This window comes from Diprion similis, chromosome 3 (assembly GCF_021155765.1).
Source record: "Diprion similis isolate iyDipSimi1 chromosome 3, iyDipSimi1.1, whole genome shotgun sequence".
Classification (NCBI taxonomy): domain Eukaryota; kingdom Metazoa; phylum Arthropoda; class Insecta; order Hymenoptera; family Diprionidae; genus Diprion; species Diprion similis.
This window is the reverse complement of record NC_060107.1, coordinates 9748476-9760621: the sequence shown is the minus strand read 5'-3', so window position 1 is coordinate 9760621 and position 12146 is coordinate 9748476. Positions and strand designations below refer to the sequence as shown.

The following is a 12146-nucleotide window of genomic DNA, read 5'->3' as shown; positions in this document are numbered from 1 at the left end:
GGATCTCGGATATTTCAATTTATTTATACATTGTAATAGTCAGATGACTCTTGCCTTTATATTTTCAACCGCTTAATTTCAATTGAACTAAGTATACGTTTTTATCATGCTCAGGGCGAATAGTGAAAAAAAGAAATTCATACGCCTTTTTACCATGAAAATCGCGTCTTTGGCGGTTATGACTTTACGTCACTATAGACACACGTGATATCCAAGTTTCACGTAGTCGTTATTCGTTGTATATTATCGCACCATATAAATTAACAACTCGTTCTCAGACGTGTTACATACATAATTAATCCCTGAATTTGAATCACTGAACGCAATTATAAAAGCTAAATACCTTTCATTCACACCGTCATTAATTTGTTCCGCCTAATCCCGGGGCATGAATAAAGGTCCCTAAGGTGGCTTTGTTCTGGTGGGTGCAGAGTGGTTCGTACACGAATATACGCAGGGAATACACCTTGAAATTCCTTGAATACCTTAACGTCCGTTGAGTTTGATTGAGTCGGGCCACACACAGGAAGCCGAGTTCACTTCTTCGACAATGGACATTTGTTTCACCGACCTTTTCCATTGTTCACCGACCCCACAGGCTTACTTATCGGTTTTTCCTTTCGTAAATATATTGCATATCCCAGAAAAAATTCACACTCACAGTACTTACCTACAATACATACATTCCTCCAACCATCCACTGTTGTAGAAAACCATTTTCTCGAGCAATAATGAACACAAAAGCAGATTTATTCAACAGAACGATATTACTCATCAAGGAAAACCGAGCTACAGCTTCGTTCGTTATGGTCACGGACAAAACGTCTGAGAAATTGGTACGTGGTCCAAAATGATCCCTATAAATCCTCACTGGGTACAAGGTGCAGGCTCACGATGAATTTCCTGAACGATTACTACAGGCAACCGACAGGGAAACCTTCCTCTGGGAACAACGCGGCCCTCGAGTCTTACCATTACAACAACCTTCAACAAGGCTCGCTACGAGTATCCGTAGACATTCTTTAATATCCACTAGAAATCGTTCTGAATTCTTATGCTGTATAAACCGATTCATAGTGTTGGTAATCCTTTAATTGTGACAATTAGAGTGAAACTCCAGGTTTCCATGGAAGTCGTTAAAAATTACGAATTCAAAGTGATATCGATAAGACATCCATAGTGTTAAATATAACCTTGACACACCTTAGATTTGAGTAGAAATGGATTGGACATTTATGACGTTGAATTTAATGATCCTGCGTAACGTTCCTAACGAAAAGTGCAGTGTGCTTAAAAATGCATTCCCATCAGCGTAGAAGCTGTTTTGGAAAATGCAATAAGCACCCTGGTGAAAATTGATTTACTCCAGGCTGCGTTGGAATCGTGGATTAGCGTTTGACACGACGATTTAAGAATAGTTGCATACCAAGGCCAGACTCATAAATCGTCTTATCGAATTTAATATGTCTCGAGTATAAAATAGGAAAGTGACTTTTTTCCAAGCATCTGGTATAGCGCAAGATACGCCAGGGAGGCGGTAAACCGTCAAGTTAAAGCATCGCTGTAGGCAAAATTCTCGACTGATAGGCTCGGCGACTCGGAGGCGTCGTCGTCATTTACTTGGTAATCGGATTTGATCTTTTACCAAGTCGGGATCCATTTTCCTAATACTTGATCTTTTCTGCCAACGCAGCAGCAGCAGCAGCAGCAATAGCAGCAGCGAAATCAACTCGCGGGTTAAATCTCTGTCTACTTTATCTCCAGCAAGACGCATTGAGTTACGATGTGATATCGGAAACGATATCTCAATTATACCAAGTTCGAATAAGTAGTCCACCTCTCCTTCCTGCAATCGACCCCTAGACCATCACACTCGGGTTCTATAAATTCCTCTCCAACATGGCCAAGGGATGACTGAGTCTGATTGGGATGAGAGAGAAAGAGAAGTGGGAAGGAAAAGTGAGATTCTCGTCGATACCAGGACCCCGGTATTCCCGGGATACGGATGGCTCTCGGCGTCGAGGCAACCCCATGGGCAATCAGAGAGTCCACGTCTTGGGACACGGCCGACTGAATCTAGTTGTTAGCCCTCTGGTCACGCGCTTCCACTACTGATACTGCTTCAAGAGGACGAAATACTGTCCACCACTTCTTCAGGATTTTAGCCCAACTTTTCACCGTCTCTCTTCTCCAACCATCCACCATATCGCCAGGATCGGGAATCCATCGTGAGCTTTTGAATCCATTTAAAGGGCAAAGTTATCCTTCGGATGATCTTGTTCGTCGTTCATGGAGAGTCTAGTACGAAGTGAAAATGAGACGGAGAACCGCACTCGGAATAGCTGCGATCAAATTTATGGTGATACTTACTTGGTGAACCTTGTCCAGTAATGTGTCACGAGACCCTACCAAGTGTAACTGACCCCGTGGGGATAAGAGAACCCGGATGTATGTCATGCTTGAAATGGTCAGGGAACCAGGTCTGGAATTGTAATTGCGTTGATTAAAATCCAACGACAATGAACCAGCGGAGAAGGTAACTTTGCATATTTGGAGAACTTTGAGCAGAAACACTAGTGTTACAGAGGAACGGGCTTGTCGTCCACGTGTACATGGGTTAGCCACCCAAATTCTCGACCAACCTGATGTTGATTTATTTCCCTAATTCTTACACCCTGTTCCACTCTGACCTCAATGTCCCAGGGTTGGGTTAAATTTTCAAAAAACGTTAGACCTCAGTTCTGCTATGGTACGGCCGGATTCTCCAGGCTGCTCACTTTTTTGTTCACACTTTACACTTCCGAGAAAATATCACCTACTAGTACCGTGTTGATGGAAAATTGGAACTGGAACAGGAGTTCAGTTCCAACAGTTTAGTGTCTTTGTCACTTTTATCCATTTGCACGGAATTCAAACGTTGAAACTCACCCTTAGGAACTAAGAAGTATTTTTTACGATGAGATGTTTCGCCGAGTGAATTTAATTAACGTAATTTTATTCAACGTCACTTCCAGCAAGCGGATGAAACGTGAAATCCTTATACCCTCTGGTTTACTCTCGGGACGAAGTCTTCCTCCAAATCTTAAAAGTCTTGAAGTTTTTCAAACTTTCAAATCTGTTGGACGAACGATCCCCATTCAACTCCCTATAGTCGTGCATCAAAAAACCGGGGCTTAATTGTCCGCTTGATCGCCATTGGCGTTGGCTCTATTCTTCAGCATAATCGTTTCCTGCAACAAGAGAGCAGGATCTCCATCATCTTTATCTGACACCAGCCATGGTAGTAACGGTAACCCTGCCTTATGCGTGTTCCCATTCGAAACGTGTTACTTTCGTGTATTTTATTATTATTCTGGAGGAAAGAGACCCCGCGCCGAGTGCAAAAGCTTTTCGAATAAAGAGGTAGATACTTCAGATAGCGAAAAGATCGTACAATATACGATAACGGCTTAGGAACGTAGTCGTAGAAGCGATAGATTCACGCACTCTTTTTGCCCAGCATACAAGGTGGGTGGGTGGTTGGCTGGTTGTAAACCCTCGTTCGTATGATGGATGAAGGGGGGCATGAAAATGCTCCACACGTACCATTCTGAGGACGGGCTCAATTTTCATGTTTTTCTTTTTATCTGTTCCGTTTTCACTTTGTGAAGTACAGAATCGATCAGGTTACATTTGCAGTAAGTATTTCCTGGAGGATGGAATCTTTAATCTGTGATAATTATTGACGCACAAGGAGTACAAAAGAAGGAAGAGAATTTAAGTGGAAGTAAGAAAATTGTAGTAATTGAGGAAAATTAATCGGCTATCGAAAGTTTTAGAATTCAAGAACTTGGTCCCATGCGAGAAGAGAGAAAATCTTTATCGTAGAAAGAGTGAAATTTTTTATTAAAAATGAAACTTTTGACAAATATGAATTTTAATTTTAATATCGGAATCTACGAATCGATATAAAAGTTCGTTGCGACTCGTTGTTTAAACAAAACTTCTCCTCTCGTGACACGTTTAGTTCAAGATTTTAATTTCTTTCTTGTGATCGGTTAATGATGTTTAAATAATCGTTAGAATCAGATCGATTTCGCAAATGTATAAAATTGTCGACAATGGAACGAATCGTCGAAAGCTCGAACTGTCCTTTGCAAAAGTGATTTTCCCCGTTTTGCCGATATGAGAAATGCAATAACAACGGTAATCGGAAAGACGTGTTTTTCTCGTTTTTTGGAAGCTCTGGTACGTGCCTGTGGCGTTAATATTCTTTCATTCTCAAAGATGCGAACCAGCCCTGAGAAGCTGTTACGTGGGTGAATTTTTTCTCTCGGAAAAAGCCAATTCTGACGGTTTTATGGTATTCTTTAACACAGCCGCGGCCACACATGTTGTGTAACACAAGAAAAAACGTTTGGCGGTACCTTATACTCTAGAAAAATGAACTAAGCAGCAGACCCAATCATGTCTCAGTGTGTGTAAAATACTGTGACGAAATTTACACGAAAATACACATTAAACAACATCGTCGTGCTATATATACCTATAAATATACCTAAGCATTGAATAATTTAGAGAAAGTTAAAAGTTACGCATAAAGTATATAGTCCAGGCTTTTGTACGACGACCATTAACATAACGAAGCAAGAGCATCTTTCGTCTTCCTTCTTTCTTCGCTATAGCGTAAAAAAAAAAAAAAAAAAAAAAAAAATTAGGGTGAATTAGGTAAAAAGCTTTGGCAACCAATTGCACTGCGCGTGTATATTTAACGTGGAAGCTTCAGCCCTGTAAGAGTCTTGGATAAACTGTGTTCCTAAGTCCTCTCTCTCTCTCTCTCTCTCTCTCTCTCTCTACCTTCTCTCTCTGGGCAACGAAACTGGATGAAAAACGACCCTGGTTTAGGATACGAAATATCGGAAGCGCCATGTGGCGGTAGAAAATATAAAATAAAACCCCAATTGATATAGCCGAGCATATTTCATTTTGAAAATTGTTTTTTTACCGCCCCTTCCACTCTGCTATAACAAAATATATCATCTTAGTTGAGGTTATATTCGTGCAATTGAACCGCGTCTATCAGCTGATCAGTCTTCTCGCCACCATATTGCTCTACTCGGTGACTTTCATATGTTTTTTATCGTGATATGGTTTTACCGTTTCATATCCTTCGTCTCTCTGGATTTTTATAACCGAGAGACGAATTATAGCTATAGCTACTCAATTTTTAACTTCATCTTTCGCAATTGTTACGTTTTTCAAGAATATTCCATGAGATGAAAATATTTTTGTATTATTTAAACTCGATTCCTTTTAGTCCTTGCAGGTTTATGGCATTCGCCTGATGTCCGTTTTTATCGTATAGGTACAAGCTGTAAAAGTAACTATTGCAAAGTTTAATGTGAAAAACATCGATCGATTGATATTCGAAATGAAATTTATGGTAACTTTGAAGATTGGAGGATCGGAAAATTGAAGAAATCAAAATCAGAAAAACGATGCTTTGACATACTCCTTTATAGAATTCCCTTTAGTCGATACTTGAGTTATTGGAATGTGAAAAAAGTGATTTTCAAAGATGGTCTCTCCGCCATGGAGGCGCCTGGATAGCTGAGACTTGGTACGAAGTAGGTGATCCACGGGATAGAGTGTACCTTTTGAAATACGAAATAAGATGAGTTTGATTCAATTTGTCAACCTGTAGAACAGGCCGCTTGTGGTTTCGCGTCCTGCGGGGAAAATCCGGACGACAAGGGAGAGCTGAGGTCGAAGCTATTCATCAAACGAGAAAACGCCGAAAATCTATCGCCTTACAGCGACACTGCAAAGGGAGAATAAAAAACGAAAAGATAGATGAAGAGAGAGAGAGAGAGAGAGAGAGAGAGAGGGAGAGACGAATCGCGTCTTATTATCGACTGCTTTCCGATAATCCGAGACAAATCGTTTTAAAAATTGAGTTAACTAACGATTCCCGAGGTCATTTTCGTTCATCTTCTTCACCAAGTTTGAAAGATATGTTGCAATTTTCACACATGCAATTTCGATGAAAATTTTACGATATTACCAATTTTTCTTCTCATCTCCGACGAGTGAGAAATGATTTTCCTTTCACCTCAGACTGTCGGAGTAAATTATTATCCAACATCATCGGTATTTAGAAAATATTCAATTTTACAAAAATTAGGACTCAAATCATTCTTATTTGATAATTGTAAATTATTTTGAAGTGTATAATTCGAAATTCTAATCTGAGTTTGATATTTCCAGCAAAGATTTCCGATATCCCAAGGAACAATTGTTTACTGAAAACATTCAGCTGTAACACGTTTCATGAAATTTGAATTGCATAAGCCTGCGAGAAAAGCGTTATCGATGCAAATGAGACCGATTTCGATATCGGTTATATTATGTATCGGGAGAAGGAGTCGGAGCAGAGTTTTTATGGAAGGCTGCATGGTTCAATGATTGAAATCCGAGTTGAATATCATGCTTCGTACATAAAGCCTTTTTTTTCGTTGCTTCTCCACGTTCATACATTCAGGTTACTACAAGCTGACGTCACAGCCGCAGCTTTATTGTTTGCGGTGAGAGTAAGGGAGAGAAAGAGAAAGAGAAAGAGAGAGTGCGAGTGTGTGTGCATAGAACTGAAATCAATTCTACACGCCTATACGTACACCGGCTGATAGGTACTAATTGCCGAGCAATATTTAACCACCTCGGTGACAGTTGATATGATGGTCCATTAGACAGCGTAATTATGCATGTAACGCGATACCCGCAGACAATATCCATCCCAGCGCCGCTTGTGTGTTCGATCTAAAGTGAAAGGGTGCTCAGGTGCGTTTCGCGACTACCGCCGCATTGCACATTTCACACTTGATCGACGTCGATGAGTTGCTTTGAACAATGGAGAACTAGAGAGTGGAATAGAGGATATGAGGATGAATTGGTCGGACTCGATGTCGGAATTGAAATATTTTAAAGAGAGAATAAGCTTAGAAATTAATTTTTTAAGTTTTTCAAGCTTTACTAAAACATGAGAATATTCCTGTTGACCGATGTTGTCGAATCTTGAAAAACGGTCCGTTAACTCTTTAGCACGTTATTAACTAAATGTGTCAAAAGTCATGCCGATATTGAATCTTATAAGGCTGATAACAAAAGCTTTAATTATATTACCGCGTGATTATACGGATAATCAAACAAGCGGAAATTCTTGCGGTGGAATTCTGGCTTTCAATTTGGCTTTCAACAGCTTCTTGTTAAGCTAGGTCCGCAGTCATTTACGTCCCACATTTATTAGGAGAACAATTTTGCTTGTTAATCCTTTTTGAGATATTTTTCGGCATTTTTTAATCTCCGGTAAAAAACAAATTCATTTTAATCCAAATTATTATTTCTAATCTTCAAAGCCTATATTTTATCTCGAATCAGTATTTTCACTCTGTACAATAAAAAATTCCGGCCAGATTCACTAACTTTGTTAGTATCGGTTAGTTAGTAACTTCTAACGAAACGAGACGGTTTCAGCATGTTGATTTAGTTTTAATAGCTTTTTGACCAGACCGGCGGGACGTCTGATACGTCATTAAATATTGATGTATCGGGATCTGATATATGTGTAACGATCTGCAGTGTTGCTTGTATCGGTAGAAACGCTTTTTTCTTTTTTCAAACATGATGAACAAACATTAATTGTCATTATTTGCCTTGGTTACACGAAGGCAATTATCTGATTAGCAGATCTGCTCAGAAATTAAGAAGAGACAAAAGTGAATTTGAGTAATATAAGTTAAAATGTCGACAAATTGAGAACATTTATTAAAATTATTTAGAAAACTCGAAATAATTCACTGGAATCTGATATTTTTGAACCGGTTCCAGTCTTTCTGGACAAATTTTGCTTACCATTGGGATCTTCAGAGATCACTTGAAAATTTTTTTTAGCAATGGTTATCTCCAGAGTAGATAAGGATAAATTTTTGCTCGCATGGTATAACGGGATGATTCGTTTACTCGGTCGTTATACTTCTCGTGATTCACTCGATGTATGTGCGAGTATAACGTGTGCACCTTGCGCAGGGTTCAAGTAGCCCGATGATTGATTATTCGGAAACAGCAGCCGACGGAAACGGGGATTTTTTTATTTTTAACAATTAACCAATAATACAAAACTAATGGTACATTTCGTTCGTTATTCGTTATTTGGACAGAACAATTAGATTTTATATTGAAAAATTGCAATGAAAAGTAAAGATTAATGCCAATATTTTCAGGCCATTGCCGTTGGATTTATTATTTTGTGGTGATTTTGGAACGTTTATGTGAATTTCGAAATGACTGGTTATTTTTCGTGAAATAGTATCGTAAGTAAGCCTGGAAGACTTGGAAAAAATGGGAAACCGAACGTGTTATGAGGCTTTGAAAAAAATGTATGCAGGTTATTGCAAAAAAAAAAAAATCACTCTAGTTATGCAAAAGATGTTGTTTAATTTGACGTTTTTCGTCAATTTTATAGAATTTCATACAAGATGGTTCTATTATGAAGCTGCATACGGAAGCTCAAGTTTCGAAAAGCCGTAGTTTTTTTTTTCTCTCTTCTATGACGTCCAGAAATTTCACAAAGATAAATGCTTTCAAAAATGACACTTCTTGACGAGTTATGACTTCAATACCGTATCGATTTTCGATTAATGAAATTAAAAATAGTTTCTACAGTTTAATTTCATATTTTAACTAAAATCATACTTCGGTGGTAAAAATTGTTATCGTTTCTTTTTTTTTTTTGTTACGCTGCAGGTTTTTAACGACTAAACAGTAAATGCTAAAAAGAAAGAAAAAATACCCAGTCGGTTTAATTTGTTCGAAAAAAAATGGCGCTGACTCTGGTAAATAAATAAGTAAGACATCTCGCAATTCGGCGTATAGTCTGCTGACATTGCAGACCCACGACTGCCAATTAGATACCATATAAACTTGCGTTAGAGGGTGTAATGTGAAATCTATCAAAGACCAATTGAAGGCCGGTCTTCCTTTGTCTGTAATTCTTCCTCGTCCTCGGCCAACTCGGATCCCAATTACAGTTATTATTTCACCTCGTATCGAAGCCAACGTTGGTAGACATACGTCTAATTCAACGGAACTGTATCCGAAACGAAACACAGCTATCATCTTTGTGTAATAAGGAAGCTTCAAGGCTCTGGTAGCTGACTAGCTTCCAGCATTTGGCGAGGCTTCTTACCCTCCATCATATGCGCCAATTGGCCGGCTTGGAATTGCCTAACGATTCGCGAAACGTCTCGTCTTCAATCAATCATAGAGACCGGCGTAAATTTGGCGGGAAATTGACGTAATTTATGCTCTTCGGTATTCAGTGAACGCCTCCATTCCATCCACAGAATTTTTATCAGTCTCCTGGTTCGATTTTGATTTTAGAAATTTGAAGTAAGTTACTACACACGACGCTTATAAATGCTTGACCCTCATGAGATTATGAAAATGGAAATTTTTATCTCAATCGTGCGTTATCAATGTACGATATCGATTTCTAAATGCTGATTAAAAATGACCAGAAGGAGAAAGAGAGAGAGAGAAAGAGAATGGATTTAGTGAGAAATAGGAAGATTTTGGTGACGTGACGAAGGCAGAAAAGCAGGCACTTTGCCAATTATTCGTTGTAACAGGCTTTATTCAGGGCACAATTTATATCGCATGCATCCAGTGACCGTAAATCTCGCTGAAGGGAATCTGCAGCAGAACACACATCGTTACAATAAAACCGCTGCAGGTCGGCTTGATCAAGCTATCTGTATCTACTATGTTCCTACAATACCGATAGCAAGCCACAAATCAATTTTCATTCCATTTCTGGCGGTCATTCATGAATATCAAACCAGCTATCGTCAAATATTTTCCCAAAGTTTCGATAACCACTGTATTTATTTATTTAATTATTTTTTTTTTCTGCTAAACTGAATTATACACTTCACCAGAAATTCAGAATAAACGCTTTGATTGCAATATCGTTATGACTGGAGATACGTACTTCCAAAAAATTTTTGCAATGTCGATAACATTCTCAAAGTTTTAGGAAATCGGAAGAGATTTCTGTTTTCTTTTGCTATTTCACGTGGTACTAACTCTGCCATTTTTACCGAATTCCATAATGGCCAATCGAGAGATTATTAGAAAAGTTGTTATTGCGAAAATCGAAAATTTTTGCGCATCCCTTTTGCAGTGTTAGACAAATTACTATGTAAGGGCAGCATGGAATTATTGTAAATGGTTATGGTCGTGGTCAAATCGAGATGGTCTGAAATACACCAATAAGTATAATCTTGCCTTCATGGTCGTATTCATTGCGTTCTTTATTCATAGTCAATTCATTCGCATCAATGATGTTAAATTCCATTAAGATCTATTGACATTTAATTAGTTTCACGAAACTGTGCACAGTAATTTAGTCCAATCAACCAGCGCGGCTCTCAATTGAATAAGTCTCAGTCGGTCTAGGTCTGTACCAATTAATATAACAGTAAACAATAATTAAGCTTGTTTTATTTTAAAAAAAAAAGGTATGTACAACAAAATACAGGAAATTGTATACATGATAAAAATCGAAATATGGATGAACAAAAATAAAATCACACAAGACAGATAATGGTGAGAAAAAAATTTTTTATATACAGATCAATTTACGATAAAAGAGGCATCTGTTCTTTGCTAGACTCAACAGTGGTGATCAAAAATTGAGAAAAGGAAAAACCAGTTAAAAGAATCAAGAATCGGAGAAAATGTTTTATAATAAGAATGTTGAAAATGATTAAACTTGTTCTGTTTTAATCGTATTCAAATAATTTTGGGCTTGTTTTATTTATTATTTTAAGGTCATTGAGATCAAGAAAGTAAAGGTTCGAATTTTTTGTCACATTTAACGATTATGGAGAAGAAATACAGAGAGATAGAGAGAGAGAGAGAGAACGGAAAGGACAGAGCAGGAGAGACTCTGCGACATTTGACATTTGACATTTCACGCGTTCTTATCTGTGCAATTTCCGTACCTTTCAGATGTTCGAAGATGAAGTCGACTCGACCTCCGAGCAGAAGCAGAGCCCGAAAGGAGACGGAACATCAAACATAAATGAGGAAAGGTGAAAACGATGTAAAATGAACATTCGGTGCCGTAGGATGCCTTTTGCCGAAGGGTTGCACAAGGTGAGTGATATTGTTTAATATTGCTGTCCATCTTGCCTTCGTTTTTTACTTCAACCACCCGAACGTCAAAGGAACACTGATCAAGAGAATTCGAAACTCGATACGGCAGAGGAAAAATGCGGTCCGTAAACTCGTCATACTTTTTTGCACATGCAATAAAACGTCTTTCAAACGTTTTTCATTTTATTATATTATTTATAAAATATTACTTGAACAATCCCGAAAATGCGAAGCGATCGATCGATACATTTTATCGATTATTAGCTTTAGTGTGGAAGGAAATTTAGTAAAATATTACCGAGCTTATTTACCCGTACAGCAAAATTATTTTCGCTCAAATTACACTCGATCAATCCCCAGACTAAATCTGCACGTGTCTGCATGCGTTCGTAATGTTGTTTAATTTTGTTGTTGTTCCTTTTTTTTTGCGCTGTCACACATCTTCAAACCCTTGTGAGGATTCTTGCAGATTATGAATTGCAAATAGTAAGAGTTATAACGTTTTTTTCTTTTTTGTTCTCTGATTTAATCGCCATAATGTGTTAAAGTTGATTTCACACTAATTGTTTAGAGATTTACTTGTGATCAATGAAAAGTATTTGGAACAATTGAAGAAAATGGATAGGCAGAAGTAAGTAAATATATTTTGATCGCTCGTGAGCTGCATATGAAAACACACAAGACTGACTTACACATTTAAACTTTCGATATAGAGTCGATTGAACCGCGTGTAACAATTTATTATTGACTAACTGATAATGGGACTGGGAAAAAAAGAACTCACACCGATATCCGGATTCTGCTTTTGTCTTTCGAGAATCTCTTTGAAGTGAAAATATGTATTTAATTAATATAATAATGTATATATATATATGTATATATATATATAATACACGACTGAGAAACGGCTATAATTATATTTGAGGAATTGATGATAAGTTTGCATCGTCGTT

General features: G+C 37.9%; 1 protein-coding gene across 2 annotated transcripts in view; it reads left to right on the top strand.

The window, feature by feature from the left end:
- Positions 1 to 12146, top strand: part of LOC124404427 (5-hydroxytryptamine receptor-like) — a 151786-nt gene that overhangs the window by 26352 nt on the left and 113288 nt on the right. For both annotated transcript variants that reach the window (XM_046878533.1, XM_046878532.1), the window contains exon 2: positions 11047 to 11193. The gene's annotated coding sequence lies outside the window, so the exon portion shown is untranslated. The remainder of the gene's footprint in view (positions 1 to 11046; positions 11194 to 12146) is intronic.